This window comes from Vigna umbellata, chromosome 4, assembly GCF_029865625.1.
Source record: "Vigna umbellata cultivar VRB3 chromosome 4, Vumbellata_1.0, whole genome shotgun sequence".
Taxonomy (NCBI): domain Eukaryota; kingdom Viridiplantae; phylum Streptophyta; class Magnoliopsida; order Fabales; family Fabaceae; genus Vigna; species Vigna umbellata.
Window position 1 is genome coordinate 20,837,238 of NC_142168.1, and position 20,283 is coordinate 20,857,520.

Consider the following 20,283-nt stretch of genomic DNA (forward strand, 5'->3'; position numbering starts at 1 on the left):
TCTATCTTGTTAAAAGCAAAGATTTTTGCATCATAATGTGTTTGAATCTACATGCATATTTATTATATGAGTTTTAGGGTTTCTAGGTTTAAATTGAGAATCTACTTTGATTTAACTTAGGAATTCATATGATTAAATGGTTTTTACTATCAATTGAGAATGTACTTTGATTGATTAGTAATAATTTCAACTATAATCAATTGAGAATTTACTTTGATTGATTAGCTTTTAATTTGGTTAGGAGATTTAAGAATAGACATGATTAAACACAATAAAATTTGATTGAGAATGTACTTTGGTTGAATTTATTGTGAATAATCTAGAAAGGTTTTGCATTTGATTGAGAATTTATTTTGGTTAAATGCATGATCGTCCTCAAATTAATTAAGAATTTACTTTAATTAATTTGAAACTTAAACAATAATCAATTGAACAATTATCAGTGAATAACCGATGATGAATTTATCTTGGAAAAGCAGTGGAATTAGCCTATTTCATCGTAATTGTTTTTAAGTTTCTTATTTGTTCTTTAAACATTCTTCAACCATTACTTTTAAGCATTGCATAACATTCATAAGAGTCAGATATTCGAAATCAATTCCGTGTTCGTAGGGAGACGACTCAAGGTTACTTTAGCCCTATGTACTTTCTTGGATACTACTTGGCAATACTGAAGTTGCCTTGAAAAGTAGTATTAATTTGATAGCTTCAACAACAGCATATGAAAATGCGAATGAAAAAATTTATTAAAAGAAATACACAGAATGTGTTGTGCCAGTGTTACTTAATTTTTGGAATTTAAGTCCATGCAAGCTATGCGGACGAGTCCATCTATGGAAGATGTAGGCTATAGGTTATGCAAGATGGGCTTAAGACAACAAGTTAAAATACTCAGCATGCCCCACACTTTAAATTACGAGCCAATGTTAGTGTATTCACAATATTAGGTCTGTGGAGGAGGATGTTCATTGGGTAGTTACAATACCAATGAGATATAAGTCTAACTACATAACAGATTGACACCACTCTCTACCCAAAACCTTAAGACAATTGGTTAATGGATCTTTAAACATATATGATGTTCTACTTTCTCATTTCTACCCAACGTAAGACTTAGACTCATACTTGAAATACTAACACAATATGCAACAAAGGACTAACACGTTTTACATAATTACAATTAAATTTGAGAATAATATGTTTTTAATCTTAAAAAAAATATGTTATGTTAGAATCTGATTCTAATATTATAATGTTACATTTGACAGAATTGCTTAAAAGCTAATTTGATAATTTTTTTCTTCCTCTCTATATATAAATTACAACTAAAATCATTATTATGAAATTTAATTTTAGACAAGGTAACCAAATTAAAGCATCATCAAAATAATAATAAAAAGAGAGAGAAAAGTTTGTACTACTAATGGAAACCAAGTTCCAATGGAGATCTATAGATTGTACAAATACTTTAAATATGGATTTCTAATTGGTATTCCTTCTTAACATTACTTTTGATCTCTGTCAAATAACAATTGTTTCATCATATGGGGTTGATTATTGCATAAACTATTTGGTTACACTTAATGAAATCCAAACTTGAGATAAGTTCACTAGTGCAGTCAAGAGAAACGACAACAGCTATTTTCGCTTATAGACAGCGGTTCCGCAACCGAGGCATATACTGGCGAGGCAAAAAGGGGTAGACTTTATGCCTCGGTTTAGAACCGAGGCAAAAAAAGGTAGGATTTTATCTTGGTTCAGAGACAACTAAGGCAGTACAATTTTTCCTTTTTTATATTATTTTTTCTCGAAGGAATTTTCGCCTTGGTTCCTACTAAACTGAGGCAGTATCCCCCCAATATAAATTAAGAACATTCATGGTGACACTGCGTTGAATGCCTCACACAACTTCTTACTTTCTTTGAAATACTCATTTTCTGCTTGTAAAGCAGCTACAACCATTCCATGATATTTTTCTGTATTTCCCCTACGCTTAGCAAAAGAGACCTTGCCCCAATGCTTCGATTGTTTCTTCTTCTTCATCCTAATCATTGTCGCACTTTACACTAGACGCCTCCTTCTTTGATGTATCCTACAAGTCAGTGAACTTGCAGTCCCAGGTTCTCTACAGTGGGCACGAGTCAGAACTGGAAGCAAGAATTAGAAAGAGAATCATGTCTTTCATGAATCTCTCTGAAGTTGAGTACACCCTGGTTTTCATTGCAATGAGGTATCTACTTTAAAAATTGTTGCTGATTCTTTCCAATTTCAATCCAATAGACGCCTCCTCATAGTGTATGACCACAACAACAACGCATTGGATGTGATGATTGAGAGTTGGAAGAAGCAAGGGGTGAGTGTATTGTCATCGGAATTCTCCTGGCCCAATCTCGGAATGTAGAGGAGGAAGTTAAACAAGAATCAAACCATGATAATAGCCTAATAATTATTACAACAAAATTATCACAACTTCATATCACATGCCTTTTCATAACGGACCCCCTATACTCATTCCCAAATTATATATGAATTTTTATTCGTTTTATTCTCCTCATCACCACTATACTTTTTCACACAGGTCAAATTATTGAGCATCACAATCTTTTGTATGTAAGACTATTACAAAACAAACTTGTGGGCCACCAACTCCTCCGCTCTCTCAAAGATCTTAGGGTCTTTCATAGCGAACGATTGATATCCAAAGATCATCTCACCCTTCTTGATCACGTACGCCGCAGCATGGCTATCCACCACAAGATCTTCCATGGCCTTCCCGTATTGGAACGACACCACCGACTCTATCCTCATCACCTCGTACACCACAGATTTAGTCAAAGTCATCCTATCGAATGCATGGAGACTCACCCCATTTTCTTCCTTAACAACGCTCCTGATTTCCTCTGCAAGCTGCCTGTGCAAACTCTCCCCTCCCAACACAACCCACTTCATCAGAATCGGAAACTGGATGAACACAAGGTTGTGGAAAGCTTCGTCCCTCTTTATCCCCAACCTCCCCACTTCGTTCAGAATGGAAGAACCTGCACATCGTAATCTGAACTAGATAAAGAAAACTTGCAATTGTAATGAAACGTTAACCGGTTCAAACTAAATGACGATCTATGCTGGCAAAACCCTCACAGAGTTTCTTATAGTTGGATTTCACAATCCACGCAAGAAAGGGGCTTGTTCGAATAAGGAAATCTTCTTACCTGTGCGTGATAAACAAATTTTTAATCTCCGAAAACGGAGTCAAAAACTTGTTAAGACCTCGGCAAGTGTACCGAATCATATCAAGTAATAATAAATGGTAAGACCAAGTATCGTTTCCCAAGAGACTCACAACACTAAACAGTTATGTGATTACTCAACTAATTAATACTCTAAAGAACGAATTTTGGGATTTTTGGATGAAAATACAATAAAATAAATATGAATGCAATTTGATCAATTTGAGGCTAAACACAAGAATGAATGAATGAAGTTGATGATATTGTTGTTGGGTTTAGATTTCACCTAATTTACTCTCATGCATATATGAATTCATCTTCTTCATTAATGTTAATGTCACTTTCTAATTTACCTTAAACCCGATGTCTCGGTGAAGAAAGCCTACTCCTAATTACTAGTTCACAATGTCTTGTCTCCCTAGTAATTAATCATGTATTACATTCACACAAAAGCTTAAAGGCAACCGATCCTCCTATTTCTATGTCTAGGTAATATTGCTTTTAGGAGAATTTCCCCAGTTCTAGATTTTCCCGTATGTGTCCATATTGACAAAATCAATTATCATGCAATTGAATAAGTTAAACAAAGCATCCATAGAGTGTAAAGGAAAAACCCCTAACAATTAATGAAGTAAAGCATATATAATCAAGAATCAATTCCATACATGAGAGTTTAAGAGGTTACATCTTTTCGAAAACAAATAAGGTTTAGTTCCCCATTATCATGGAGAAACTAGATGAACAATGGAATGAAAGAATGAAAGAGATAGAAAAACCCTAGAAACAGAAGAGGAGACTCCCGCATCCCCAAATTTACCCCCAAGGGGTGACAAGTGTGTTTTTATGCTCAAGCCATCAAAAGATACAAACCCTAAGACGTCCAGGTCTTTAAAGAGGGCCGAAAAATAACAGAAAACGGGGCCAGGCCCAAAATAGATCATAAAAATAGCATAAAATTGGCCCAAAACATGTGTCGTCCACGCTTAGCGCCAAAATGGCGCTCAGCGACAACTGCAGCACTCAAATGATGCTCAGCGCTTGCGCTCAGGCATGAAACAGAAGAAAATTGGCGCTCAGCGCAACTTTTCTACACTCTGGTTGACTTTTTTGCACCCTGGTTGACTTTTCTGCATTCTGGTTTACTTTTCTGCATTTTTGTTGACTTTTCTGCATTCCAATCATTCGGTACTTTAACTCTTCTTTCAAATCATTCAATTAGCCTATCAAATCAAGGGAATCTAGCACAAAACCATTAAATTCACCCTCAACTCTCTTATTCACAAAACTAAAGCAAAAGCATGAGTTCAAGCAAGCTTCTAAGTAAAAAAGGATGTTTAATATTAAAAGTAAGCATAAAAATAATGGTTTTTCAACCGTTATCAGCGCACACCAGATCATCCCAAAGGTTCTCCTTACCCAGCTGGAATGATAACATATCCAACCTCACCTTCAATTTTTCCCACTGCCACCGCAACACACACGATCCAGTTCTAACAACCCAAGATACAAATAAAATAAAATTGGAAAACAGAACAATCACACTCATGCCCTAAAACAAAGACCACGGCGGTGGCATGAATCTTCCAATTGCCTTCGTTTTCGTCTAGAATGATCCAATTATTTTCCAGAATTTGTTGGACCGTGAACCCATCAGAGGTTGAGGGCTCAGAGGCAGCGGCCTCAAAGGACCAAAAGCGAATTTGGAGAAGCGCGTTAGAGAAGCTGAAACTTGGGATCAAATTTGAAGCGAAGCAAGGAATGGGTTTCCGTGGAAGGGAGTGTGATGATTGGCGACACCGTTGGAGGTGAATCGCCACTCCGACGGCACGCGACTGCGAATCGAAGAACCCTCCTCTCAAACCCTCCCGAAGGTTTCTCTGTCGTCGCCCAACAAGAAAGGGGAAGCTCGCGATTGGAATCCCTAGCCCCACTTGGCATGAGACAATGGAGGCGCCGGAGACAATGGAGACACTGGTGGCGGAGGAACTGTGGCGGAGGAACTGTGGCGGCACGACGGTGGACGCAGTGAGCAACCCGCGAGAGAAACCAGACCGCGAAGTGGAGATTTCTTTGGGCGAGAGAAATGGAGGACGCGAGGACTATGCGTTTGGTGGTAGAGGTTCGTCCAGTGGTGATGAAGGTCGTAGGGGAAGAAGAGAAACGGGGAGGCGCAGGGGAAGAAGAAGAACGATGAAGCGCGTTAGGGCAAGAAGATAAGGTTTTAGTATTTTGAACAAGTAAAAGGGCTATTACCTCGGTTCAACGAATAAACGAGGCATGAAGAACACTACTAACTCGGTTCATTTGTTAACCGATGCAGTAGGGCTTGGAGGAAAAGTTGTCAGTCTAACTTACAGAGTTGGGTGGATTTGCACAGGCTTTTATGCTTCGGTTTCGTAAATAACCGAGGCAATATAATGAATAGATTTCGGTTTTCAATGAACCGAGGCATATAAGTTCGCCTTAATTACAAAAATGTCACCGCATTTTAATATGTTTCGGTTTTATAAAAATCGATACGTATTAGGCGAGTTAAAAGGTTGTCTTTTTACTAGTGGTTATCATTTCAAAATTTTCATAAAATGATGGTAAGAACTCAATATAGTATTAGGGTAGTCATAGTGACAATGGTGAAAAATATCAAAATATCTAGAAGCTAACAAAATCATTAACACGCCTACTAACTAGAGCTTTAAGAGAGAAAAAATTACATCTATTAGACGTTTGTTTGCGTTGCATTCATTGAGGGAAATGTATCATTTTATTATTTCAAAAAACTCTTACTTCAACAACATATTTAATAAATCAAGCTACCATAAGTTTTAAATGAGTAGATATCTATATTGATGTGGATGGGATAAATGATCAACCATTGGTTATTTTACATTTGTTGATGGCAATCTTGATACACAGACAATCAAAACAAACAAAAGTGAAAAATGAAATGAAAAAGAAAAAACTATAGCCAAACAACACTTGATGCTCCACACCTTTGTCAGAGCGGCTACAATGGAATGGTTAGCGTGGAATAACAAACTAAGAGGGTTTTTAATACGAACACGTGTCTTTTAATTTCTATGTAATTAAACTTACCAAGCAAATAATAAAGACAGATAAAAAGGGTAAGGTTGAGAGAAATTTGCACAAATGATTTTATCCTGGTTCGGGTCTTACCAATCCTACATCCAGTCGCTTATCTCAAAACAAGATAAACAGTTCACTACTCACAAAACAATTACAAATTACAATCACAAAGAAACAATTTGTAAAAGTTTAGAAACCACCTCTCTCGATACCACAAGAGATGAACCTGCACCTCCTTTGAGTCTTCACAAAGGATGAACACCTCCTCTGAATACTTCACGAAGGACGAACTTCTCTTCCGAACACCTCCTTAGATACACCAAGGATGAACTGACTATTTCCTCTGTCACCGTAGCAGCACTTCACCAGCTCCACAGACATGAGTTTCACAAGCCGAATAAGAACACACAAGTCTCAATGATTTCTGAGTACTAGAGCACAAGGAAGAGTTCCTATTGATGGAAAATTAGAGCCTATTTATAGACTCACGCAAATACTCTTTCGTTCTTCGTTTCTAGCCATTTAACGCTTTTAATCGATTAATACAAGTGTTAATCGATTAAAATGAGTACAACGGCTAGTTTTCAAAAGTAAGAAAACTCCAACGGTCACCTTTAATCGATTATTTTAAGGATTAATCAATTAACTAATCGATTAAAATAGGTATTAATCGATTATTTCCGTGTCAGTTGAGTTTTCAGCACCTGCAACGTTTTAATCGATTAAAACCGTGTGTTTTTTATTCTAAACAGCAAATACAAGTATGAAAGTACAAGAATCAAAACCTACTACAAATCTAAGTTCTAAACCTTAAACTATAATTATTACAAAAGATTTTTATAACAAAAACAAGTCTTCAAAGGATCTTCATGAATCTTAATATATCTTGACTTGATTTGGACATCATCAAAACTTCATCTTCATCATTTTGCTAACAACCTTTGTCCTCCATGTATCTCAACTATAGCTAAATAAAAGATAACGTGTCATCCCAACACTTTATAAATGTTAAGAAAATATTATAAGAAAATATTAAAATAAATATTAACATTAAATTATAACTTAAATAAAATATAATAGACTTTTTATCATTTTGTTTGAGTATTTAATTATCTTATGCATATTAGTAAAAGAGAAAAGAGACGAATAGATAGATAGTTATAGTTGTTTATTCTTCCTTCTTTATTTTCAATATATCAATAAAGAGGAAAGAGATCTGAAACAGTTACGACCACATTTCATTAGGGGTGTTTGCGGGTTGGGTTGGTTAGAATTTAAACATATATATTACCCAATTCATTGAAAAATTATTAGGTTTTATTTCTGCATTTGTTTTGTTAAACACAATTCCATCCGAGCACGTTGGACTGAGATGGGTAAATTACACTAGTGTAAAAAAGACCTTTAACATTACCTTTTAGACGTCTGACTCTGGAATATCCAACTTAAAAAATGACCGGTGGCATTTTTCGTAAATAAAACAACTATTTAGACGTCGGTTATGGAAGGGCCCGACGTCTAAATACTCATATACGTCGGCTCCCCCGAATAGACACCAAAACTAAATGAAAAAGTTAAAAAAAATTATCGTACATGATGACGTCTCCCATCTCCTCTTACGCATTGCTTTAGAACATCTAGGTCACATTTTTTTCTCTTTTAGGTTTGTTGTGTGGTCGCACGTCCAATCTCATCTCAAGAAGCTATTCAAAGTATCGAGCTCACTCTTTTTCGTCTTTAAGGTGCCTTAGTGGAAGAATCTTGGTTTTTTAGGATTTTTCTCTCTTATTAATCTGTGACTTCTTCAATTATTGTCTCTTCTGACCTCTCTTCTTTCACTAGTGCATTTGACTTGGTCATATATGTTTTTTCTAAGCGACAAAAACAGTTTTTGTTAGTTTATTTATAGTTATGATGATTCTTCAACAATGGTTTCTTTATCCTCTAAATGTCAACAATGACCTATTTATCCACTAAATGTCAGCAATGAATTGCTCAATGATGATTTATAAGAAGAGATTTACATGGAGCCACTAGTGTAGTAAGGGGAAACGACACCGGTTATTTTCGCCTATAGGCAGCGGTTCTTGAACCGAGGCATATACAGACGAGGCAAAAAGTCCACACCTTTATGCCTCGGTTGTGAACTGAGGTAAAAAGTTGAAGGATTTCGCCTCGATTCATAGAAAACCGATATAGTACATTTTTCGTTTTTTGGATTTCTTTTTCGCAAAACTTTATGCCTCGGTTTCTTCCTAACCGAGGCAGTATACTGTTGTTCTCAAAATAAGTGTATCACATTATCATCATATTCACTATCATCATATCTGATAGTATTCGTGCATCACAGCTTGAAACCCATGACAAAATTTCAAAGTGAAAAAGAAATCAAAGCATCAGATGCAGGAGACCATAATCGACTTTCTTCCAGGAACACTTTCTTCCATTCTTCTTCTCTTCTTTCTTTTCCATTAACAAGACATGAGGAACTTTAGTCAAATAAGTCCCTGCTCATCTTGCCCTTCGTTTATCACATTTTCTATCACAATTACTTTTCCTCTTTTGCCTTTAACAAAAATAGCTTCTCTGCAATTTTCTAATATCTTCTTACAATTCTTGTCACTCCAATCATGCAGAATCCACTTCAAAAAGTAAAGAAAGAACTTTAGGAAACATTCGTTTATAGATGCCTACCTTGAGTAGAAATGCATCAGCCTTGGGAATAGATTCGAACATGTCACCACCAACATATCTCAAACTGTTGGTTCCCGACAACTTCACAACCTTAGAGCAAACATTGAATCTCTAAGCGAATTTTGTTCAACTTTAAACCTGAAATTAAAGCAGAGAAACATCACAATCGAGACTTCAAGCATGTTGAGACAAAAAGGAAACTTGTTCTTGGACTCCACAAATACAAGGTATAAAGATATAGATTAAGCTCTCCAGATATTCCACAACCTTAGAGCAAACATTGAATCTCTAAGCGAATTTTGTTCAACTTTAAACCTGAAATTAAAGCAGAGAAACATCACAATCGAATTTTGTTCAACTTTAAACTTCACAACCTTAGAGCAAACATTGAATCTCTAAGCGAATTTTGTTCAACTTTAAACCTGAAATTAAAGCAGAGAAACATCACAATCGAGACTTCAAGCATGTTGAGACAAAAAGGAAACTTGTTCTTGGACTCCACAAATACAAGGTATAAAGATATAGATTAAGCTCTCCAGATATTCCACAACCATAATTGACAAAAAGAGAAAAACTAAAAAACAAAGACACCAACTTTCCCACAATTTCGCAGCATCCAAAGCAGAAGAAGCTTCAATATAATTCATCTAACAAAGAGCAATGATAGTGACTATCATAAAGAGACCAAATTGAAAAACCCCTTTTAGCAACATCAGAACCGAAACCCCCACACTGTAGAGAAATCATAACCACCATACTGTAGAGAAATCATAACCATCACAATGCAGAGAAACCCACAAAATACCTGAAAAGAGGTTAGAAAACCCTAGAGACGTGGCAAAGGGCGGTGGGGCGGAGGGCAATTCGGGGAAAACAATTCGGTCCTTCAGCACCTAAAACCAAATGGGTAGGCAAAGGGCGGAGGGCGGTGGTGGCGCAACAGCAAGGGCAGTGGAGGCGCGGTGAGAAATGAGTGAATGAGTAGTGGTGGAGGCACAACAAGGGCGGGGAGCAGTGGTAGAGAACGCGAGCAGTGGTGGAGAACGTACGCAAGCAGCAACCACGACGATGAAGGCGCGACGAACGTGGCAGTGGAGACGCGATGAAGGAGGCGCGAGCAGTGGTGGAGGCTGAGCAGTGGTGGTGGAGAGAAAAGTGCAAAGAAGAAGAAAACTGGTCGCAGAAAGTGTTAAAAATCTTAGAAAGAAGTACTACTTCGGTTCTTTGTGAACCCGATGCCTAAAGGTTCAGTATTTAAAATATTTGTCAGGAAGAGGGGTATATGTCTCGGTTCCCCAGGCAACTGAGGCAGTAGCACCCTGACAAAAAAGGTTTGATATAAAAGGTCAAAATTAAGTCAAATCTGGAGGGTTATATGCCTCGGGTGGTTATTTAACCGAGGTAATAAAGTTGTTATGCCTCGGTTTCACTTGAACTGAGGCCTATAAGTTCGCTAAAATTGCAAAAATGCCACTACGTTTTCATATGTTTCGGTTTTCTACAAACCGAAGCGTATTAGCCGCGTTAGTATCTCAATTCTGCACTAGTGAGCAGCCTTCAAGATTTGACCCTCAATGAGAATCTTTTGAATTAGTATTTTGTCTTCTACGTTTTCTTCGCAAATTATTAAAAATTTGGTATTATTATAGTGCAAAAACATATATTTCCACTAAGTTTTTATTAATTATATTAGTAACAACCTTATTCCATATCATTTCTATGTACCAACTTGATGGAGAGGATTGAATATATTATATTATTATATATCTTAGATAGATATATTGTATTTATCTTTTATCTTTCTTTAATTTGTTATTATTCTTTATTTATATTTTGAACTTATTTCATATTTTTTATTATAAATAAAATATTTTATATATATATATTTAACACAAATATATAATTTTCATTGTTTAATATAGAAATCAACTCAATTGAATTGAATTAAATTAAATAATCAATTATCATTTTTAATATCTTATCTGTGCGTAACAATGCGACGAAACCGGTTTAATAAACACCCTTACATTTGACAATAGATGTGATTATTCCATATGAGCTATGCACGTATACCCTAGTAAAAAATATAAGAAAAGAAAACCGAAAGAGTAATATTTTGAGAAGTAAAGTTTTATAACATTAATTATAGTGTATTAAGTTAATGCATAATTAATATATTACATAAATAATTAAGTACATACATTAATGTAGTGCATAAATGACATTGTTTAATGGTTAAATACATAAATTAATAATTTTCTTATTTTAGATCTATTTAAATTAAATAATAGATAAATATGTTTTTAATTCATTTATTTCTTTTATTGATAAATATTATTTGTTAGTATTTTTTTTATTTGGAAAATTTGAATTTATGATTTTTCTCATCTTTCTTTTCAGTTTTACCACCAAACCACATTATAACTTTAAAAATATAATTTAATTTAATTAAAAAATATATTATTTATTTTTAAATTTGAAAAACAAAATGTCTTATTTTTATAGAGACAATTATAATTTTACTTTAAAATTCAGAAACTAAAAACATGTTTAATTCTCAAATAATCAATTAATAATTAAGAAACAAATAAAAGCATGAAAAAAACAACTGATGTTGATCCTTTTCACAAAGCTACCCATGTCTTCTGCATCTATATAAAGCGGATATTCATAGAGTTTTCTCAACCAAGTGACCAAATTTCACCAACCACAGAAGAAATATTTCTAGATATATCTGAATATTTAGAGTTTGAGCAAATGGCGAACAGTATAGGTAAAGACGAAGAAGATGAAAACGCAGACTTGCACCTTTCAAAGATTGATGATATCTGAAAATCACATTAAGGAAGTACCAAAGGTATTATATAGTCTTTTGATTAATTAGATTCATAGCTTTTGCTAGTTTTTACGTATATTCATTTAAAGTAAAAAACATTTCGTGTACAGAAAACTGCAATTTTTTGTGATACATATATTATTTTACGGGTTGGTTTTTCAGAAACAATGCATGTAAATGATGATTGTTTTGATAAAAGATGTGAAACCTAAGATTATACTGAATATTGGGTTTAAATGTAGGAACGAACAACAATTAGAAGACTCACAGGGATCAAAGAAACAGGAATGACAGTTTCTATATGCATAAGGAAACTTTCATCAGACATTTGTTTAAAGAATGAGCTTCTTCATCTTCAGGATGAAATGCCACTTCAAAGAAGACATGGGAGTCATAATGAAAATAGTTTAGGAGAAAGAAATAAAACATTTATTGATGATGTATTCTATCTTTTTCAATATTTCATAGTAATTATGATGTAAGAAGAAGAAAATGTCTAAGTATTAGTACTACATTTCTCAGTAATTATGAATGTAATACAAAATTGTTGTTGTTGGGGTTTGTATCCCATTATTTTCACTCTCTTTGATGACAGTGTGTGTTTGTGAAAGGCAGGATTGTAGCGACCTCGTTTTCATACAATTTTCCATTTTTGATGATTTCAAGATTGTGTATATCAAACAGAATTTTTGTTAAATATTATAGATGTTGAATTTTACGATAATTAAATCTTTAGATGGTACTAAATCGATAATTAACACGGCCAATCTTTAAATTCTGAAATTGGTGAAAATTTAAATGAGTTTATGTTTTGGATTAAATAAAAATTAGAAAATTTAGTATCATGTAAAAATCAAGATCATAAATTTATTGTTTTAAAATTTTATATTTGAAATATTATTAATTAATTTATTTTTAATATTTTGACTTAATTTAATTTTCTAACTTTAGGTAGATTTAATTCTTCAAATGAACCACGTTAAATAGTAATGTTTGATAGGAATAATCATAAGATTTTCTTTTAGTATGTACTTTAAATAAAACTCAACAACTTCTTTTAAAATATATATTTCAGAAACATTCTGTAAAACAGTAACAATGGAATTTACCAAATAAACATTGATAAAATACAAAGAAAACTTATGAAACATAAGTATTAAAAACATTTAATTAAGTGTGTTAGAAGTCTCACATCGACTAAAAATAAACCCAATTCATACTTTATACGTGGGTGCAAACTTTACCCTACAAGCCGATTTTGTGGGGTTGAGTTAGGCTTAAAGTCCACTTCTAACAAAGTGTGTGGGAAATGACTTCTAATATAATTTTATAGGTTAAATATGTTTTTTTTTTAACTTTCAATAAAATTTGAAATTATTTTATTTTAAAATTTTTTATTCAATTTATATTTTAATTTATATGATTTTCTTTTAATATGTATTCACTAGTACAAAAAATGGAATCTAACACGCCATATATGCTTCGGTTATGCAAAACCCGAAACGTAAAAATTATATGCCTCGGTCATACCTTAACCCGAAGCAGAATAATAATATTGTCTCGGTTAAAAGAATATCTGAAACCTATACTATGCTTTTTTGTCTGACAGCTTTATGAAAAGGTTCTATGGTCTCGGGTTGCCATACAACCGATGCCTATACACATGTGCGAAAGGTTCTATGGTCTCGGGTTGCGAAACAACCGATGCCTATACACCCTTTCATTTATCTGATCTTCTTCATTTTCACGGCCCAACGTCTTCTTCCCTCGTGCTCTCACTTCTTCTCCCTCCGTGCTCTCCCTTCTTCTCCCTCAGTGCTCTCACTTCTTCTCCCCCATGCTCTCCCATTCTTCCCCTCCGTTCTCTCCCATTCTTCCCCTCTGTCACAACTGTAGCCTCCGCCGGTGTAGCCTCCTCCGCTGCTGCCTCCACCGCGGTTGCCTCCTCCGCTGCTACCTCCGCCACTACTGCATCCGCCGCTCCAGATCGCCATCGCCAAGCCGCTCCAGATCGCCATCGCCAAGCCGCTCCAGATCGCCAAACCGCTCCAGATCGGCGAGCCATCCGTCGTTGCTGCCTCCGCCGCTGCTGGCTCCGTCGCTCTCGATCCACCGGTCCAGATCGCCATCGCCAAGCCGCTCCAGATCGGCGAGCCCTCCGCCGCTGCTGGCTCCGTCGCTCTCGATCCGCCTCCGCCATTCTTCCCTTGTATATCTTCATCTTCATCCACCGCTCCAGATCCACCGCGAGCCGCCGCCCTAGACCGACAATCCATCCACCGCTCCAGATCCATCGCCGTTTGTTCGTCTGCCTCTTCTTCATATCTTGTTCGTTGCAGAAATTTTACCTTAGATCTGTGAAATTTTGTAGATTTTGGCATTGTTCTTGAGGCCAGCCCAGTGAAGAAATTTTGTAGATTTTGTCATATGTTAGGTCTGTTTTGATCTTGGATTGGGGATTAAGATTTTTCGGTTGTTTGAAAAACAATGACTTCCACCACTGAAACAATTTTTGGTTGTTGAGGTTGCTGAGAACTGAACAATTTCTGGTTGCTGAGAACTGAACAATTTCTGGATGCTGGTTGCGTACTGAAACGGGTTGCATTTGAAAAAAAAAACGATACTACCTCGGTTCTTAGATAACCGAGGCATATTCATATCTGATTTTATCTCGGTCCATGACCGAGGCATAAAATTTGGTCTTTTTACCTCGTCTACGTATACCTCGGTTGTAGAACCGATGCCAATAATAAAAAAGAACCGGTGCCTTTTCTTGTTATTGTACTAGTGATTTTCAATAAATTCAACAATTGAGTATATCTTTTAGAGGACATTTTCTAAAACAATAACAATACAATTTACTAAATTAAAATTGATATAATAGGGGAAAAAATTGAAACATAAGTGGTAAAAACATTTAATTAAGTGTGTATGAATTCACTCTTAATATAATTTTAAGAATTAAATATGTTTTTGTCCTTTAATTTTAAGTAAAATTTAAAATTAATTTATGTTTAAATTTTTCTCAATTTCATCTTTTAACTTTAAGAATGTAAAGATTTAGTCATCAAAATGTATTAACATTCAACAGTAACATCTGTTAGGAACTCTTATAAGATTTTTTTTTAATATATACTTTCAATAAAACTCAAAAACTTCTTCTCAAATATATCAGGACATTTGTAAAACAGTAACAATACAGTTTAACAAATAAAAATTGATAAAATATTGTGAAACACAAGTGCTGTAAACATTTAATTAAGTGTGTGTGAATCAACTTCTAATATAATTTTATGAATTAAATATATTTTAGCCGTTAACTTTCAGTTAAATTTGTAATTAGTTTATCTGTGATACTTTGACTCAAGTTAATCTCTTTATTTTATAAATACGTAAATTTAGTTTCATAGTATAACGACATTAAGCAGTAAGAAATGATAGAAACTCTTATAAGATTTTATTTTAGTATGTACTTTTTATAAACTCAAAAACTTCTTTTAAAATATCTTTTAGAGGACATTTTGAAAACTTAGTAAAAATACAATTTATCAAATTAAAATTGATATAATACGAACAAAATTGTAAAACACAATTGTTAAAAACATTTAATTAATTGTGTGTAAATCAATTTCTAATATAATTTTATAGGTCAAATATATTTTTCGTTATTTAACTTTTATAAAAATTATGAATTAATTCATATTCAAAACTTTGATTCAGTCTCAACTTTAAAAGTACATAAATTTAGTCTTCAAAATATAACAATGTTAAAAAATAACATTTGATTGGAACTCTTATAAGATTTTCTTTTAATATGTACTTCCAAAAAGCTCAACAATTACTCCTCAAAGATATCTTACTCACCCATCCTTTTCACAACCATATTTTAATGTTCAACTTTTTGTAGAAGTCTCATATCGACTAGAAATAAGGTCAATTCATAATTTATAAGTGGATACAAACCTTACTTTATAAATTGGTTTTGTGAGATTCAGTTAGATTTAAAGTCTACTTCTAACAAACTTGGTCAAGACTCAATTAGAAGGTATTCCTATTAAGATGATCACATTTTTAAGAAATTAAAGGATGATGCGTGATGATAAATTTATTATTTAGGCGTCAATAAGATGGGAAAATGATTATGAGCAAGGGTTACACAAGTGATAAAAGCTCAAGCCAATTATTACTATGAGATGTAGTAATATTACATTGAAAAGTTAAAACAACACGTATATTTACAAAAGATCAATGAATATTTGTCTTATTCTCCTTTAATCCTTTCCATCTACAGCTCTCCGCAAATTTCTATGAATTCGCATTTCATCTAAAAGATAGAAAATTTCATTCTGTAATCTTCTTTAAACAAAAATCTGTGTTATGAGCCTCCTTAGGCTTTTCCAGACAAGCCTCCAACCATTCAACAGTTCTTTTCAGCACCTCGCAGACACTTAACATCCTCATCTTGTTCTCCTTTAAATGATAATTACTATGATTGAAAAGTTAAAATGAGACGAATATTTAGAAAAAGATGAATAAATGTTTGTCTTATTCTCCTTTAATCATTTCCATCATACAGCTCTCTACAATTTTCTTTTTTGCACATGTCAGCCACTCTCATCTTATTCAGCAAATTTCCATCTTCTTTAAACAAGATATCTGGGAAATTACTAATGAAATGGGGAAATACTCAAAACTTTGACAGCAAAACTATCCCATTTCTAAATAATGTCCCAAATCATCATCCTGTATCATTCATAAAAAATAAAAAGCTTCTGTTAGAAATTAGAATCATTTTGAAATCAAAGATTATCCAGCACTCATTCATATATGTTAAAGCTTGACATTTTTTATAATCTCCATTTTCATGTATGTTTATTGCCAGAGAAAAATTGTGAAACAGTACTCAATATGTGTATCACTAAAAAAATGAAAAAAAGTGGAGGATCTAATTATATATACGATACCTTTGGTAAACTTCCTTGATTTGATTTTGAGATAATCTAATTTCAAAACTTTATGTCTGCGTCTTCCTCGTCTTCATCATTCTGCATGCCGCTGCCCATTCTCCAAACTCTAAATATTCAGAGACAACTAAAACTATTATTTTCTTACTGATTAAAATTCCATAACTTTGATGACAAACTCTACGATCTCCGCTTTATATAGATAGAAAAAGGAGATGACTAGTTCATTGAAAGAGAATTAATATTAATTTTTTCAGTAATTTCGTTTCAAAATTATAAAATAAGAAAAGTAATTAATGTATGCATTTAATTAATAAATAATGTCATTAATGTAATAAATTAATGTATGCGTTATATTATTTTTGTAATACCATTCAATACGTTACACGAAGTTAAAATATAAATCAATGAAACATAAATAACCGTAATTTATTTATTTGTTGATTTCTGTAAAATATTAATATATACATTGATTTAGTTTAATACATAATTAATAGTGTAAAACTTTAGTGGCCACGTCTCCAAAATATCTCTCTCCCTGGGGCATACATATCTTATTGATAACTTTCATCTCAACATGTAATATTTATATATGACAAATAAATTTGTATTTATATACAAGAGTTTGCTAACATGTATAAGCTTTTTTTGATTTGGTACATTTTAACAAAATTTATCCAGTTTTAGTGATTTCAGTAAATAACACAACCAATTATACGGTGTTTAATATGTAATTCCTAATGTGATTTATTGGCCTTTTGATCAATATTTAAAGAATTTAGCTTAAGAGGATTTTGTAAAAGTGTCTAAGCCAATAAGAGAGAGACATTATGTTGAGCAGGTTGGTTTCATTTTAATCATTCTTAAATTATACTTCTTATTTTTCTTAATAATATGCTTAACTTTTACTTGCTTTTCAGATTAGCTGTTGGTTTGCCTTTGGATATTTGCTTGGCTACGTTCTATTTTATAAGTAGTTTCTAACATATGTAAATAGGCTAACATGCTAACACCATTAGTGCAAAAACAGTATACCTCACACACTCGACGTATAACCAACGTTAAAAATGACCGGTAGCACTTTTATAATAAATTCAATTATTAGAATTAGACCTTAAAAATAAAAATTTGAGCGGGAGATTGAAAATTCATTCACTTTATCTTAACGCGCGATACCCTCTGCTATGCTCAAACTTTTCTGAAACAAAGTTTGACGACCATCACACATGTAATCTTTTTTTCATTTGTTACAAATGCATGTTAATTAATTACTTTAGGTATGATTTTCGTTTGTTTTGATCTATTATTTTTGTGTTCTTGTCCTCAGCACATTTTGCTTTCTCTCTCACGGATGACAATACTTTATTTCGACGAACCCACTTTTGAAGGTTAGTTTTCGTTTTCTTTTTGAAGAACTTGTTTGTTGTTTTTTTGTTGAACTTGTTTGTTGTTGTTGTTTGGTTGAACCTGTTTGTGGTTGTTGTTTGATTGAAATTGTTTGTTATTGTTTTTTTGTTGTTGATATTACATTACACGTTCATAGTTCATGCTTTATAAAATATCAAAAACTGAAATTTATTGTTTTTCTGCTTTTCACGAGAGTTGTAAAAAAGGATGACAATTAATTTAAAAAAAACAAAAAAAATGATTAACGTTTAATATTGACAAAATTCAACGTTAATTTGCTTTATTATGAACGTCGAATTGTTCTATGTTCAACATCAATTTAACGTTTCCCGATATGACGTCGACCTCGAATTCGACATGAAAGACCGCAATATGGTGTTTTTGTACTAGTGCACTTATTTGATAAGTAACTTTATGCATTATTTTTAAATGGTATTATTGGAATAGGACACCATGCCCTATTTTGATGGGAATGTATATACACGGTTCATTCTATACCATGTCTTTCTCAGATCCTGTAACTCAACACTGCTACTATTATGTATACTTGGGAAATGCACCTCTTTGCATTATTGGTGTATGATTTTTATGGGTAAAAATTTGTTAACAGCAAGTTTTGGGATAATAAATTTGTTTATAAGATGGTTTATGTGTAATCTACAATCATAACAATCATTAATCTTAATTTGGTTATTTTCTTGATTGAAGAGAGGGGGATAAAGTAGTGTTTAATGTTGAAGACATTCAAGAGTATGATCATTCTACAAATGAACAACCAATGATCCTACTTATTTTTAATATGATTTTATTTAAGTTTTCAATTTTTCATTTCAAGATATTCCGTGTGATTTCTGTTATATATAATTTATATTTGAATGTTAGAATTAAAAGTATGATTACTATTAAAAAATTATTTCTACGAACTTTGAACTGATTCATGCATCTCAAATTTATGATACTCTTTTTTGCGTATTTTAGGTGACAACAAAAAGACATGTTGGAGAAATTTGCAAGTTCCATTAGGCAGTTTTGGATTTATAGATTACTCTTATGTTATTCCGATAACAAACCATTGCTGCACAAATACAAAACATTAATTAATCTATCTACTTTTTGTTGTTCTTATAATGAAATTGGAGAAAAAGATGGAGACCGAAGAAATTTGGACATGTTGCTATAAATTTTGTAGCATGTTCTTGAATACTGTTTTTTTGTGATTGACAAATTAGAATGTGGCATTAGCTTTCTATTTTATTTATGACTTTGTTTTATCCTACAATTCATCCAAAACTACTGAAGAAACTCCCGATGCCGTGACAATAAGGGATTTTCATCATATGATGGATCCTTCTACCTCTACTATGAGTTATAAAGCATGGCAAAGAGAACCAAAAAGGTATGCTATTTCCTTGGTAAAATCTTCTGCTCGTATTTGAATTACCTACTCTACTTGGTGTTTTTTTATATTTGTGTTGTTCGCTTATTAGGATGGTCCACCCCAATATAGAAGCAATAGTATTTTTGAAAATGCTACCCCTGAGATGATGAATTCAGACCTAGATGGGACGACTTGTTTGCAAAGTCCTCAACTATTGAAGAGTGTTCAACTACTGGTACCATGAAAGTGCAATGGATATACGAAAGGTGCATAACAAATTTCTCCTGATTTAAGTGTATTTAATTGTTCTTTCTCAGTGTGCTAATGGGTGCAAACTATTTGTGATATTATATTCTTTTAACAGTGGAATCAAACAGAGGTACTAGTCAATTAACTGCCTGTGAAGTAAGGAAAACAAGGTCAGAAGATTGAACCTGAGAAACCACAAGGCGTGAACATTCCCAAGATGCTAGTTATAGGTGGTGTTTTAGCTCTTGATTGTAGTTTGGATAAGGGTCTAGTGACCAAGTATCTTTTATTTGGTGTTACTATAAGATTTGTTAATATAGGTAAACAATAGTTAAAAACGGAAAAGGAATGAATGCTTTGAATGATATTCCTTTATATAATAATATTTTGGTTTACTCATTTTATTTTATTATATTAAAACACTTTTATGCTCACCAAATCATT

The 20,283-nt window shown here is 33.3% G+C and overlaps 1 long non-coding RNA gene and 1 pseudogene across 1 annotated transcript; both read right to left on the reverse strand.

Annotated features, from left to right (window-relative positions):
* Window positions 1–2,619: 2,619 nt before the first annotated feature.
* Window positions 2,620–4,773, reverse strand: LOC148199512 (allene oxide synthase CYP74A2 pseudogene; annotated as a pseudogene).
* A 3,811-nt stretch (window positions 4,774–8,584) lies between these two features.
* LOC148199513 (uncharacterized) lies at window positions 8,585–9,143 on the reverse strand. The gene is made up of 2 exons (XR_015785755.1): window positions 9,006–9,143; window positions 8,585–8,953 (listed from the first exon to the last, which is right to left on the reverse strand). It is a non-coding gene; the product is annotated as an uncharacterized LOC148199513 (long non-coding RNA).
* Between the last annotated feature and the right edge of the window lie 11,140 nt (window positions 9,144–20,283).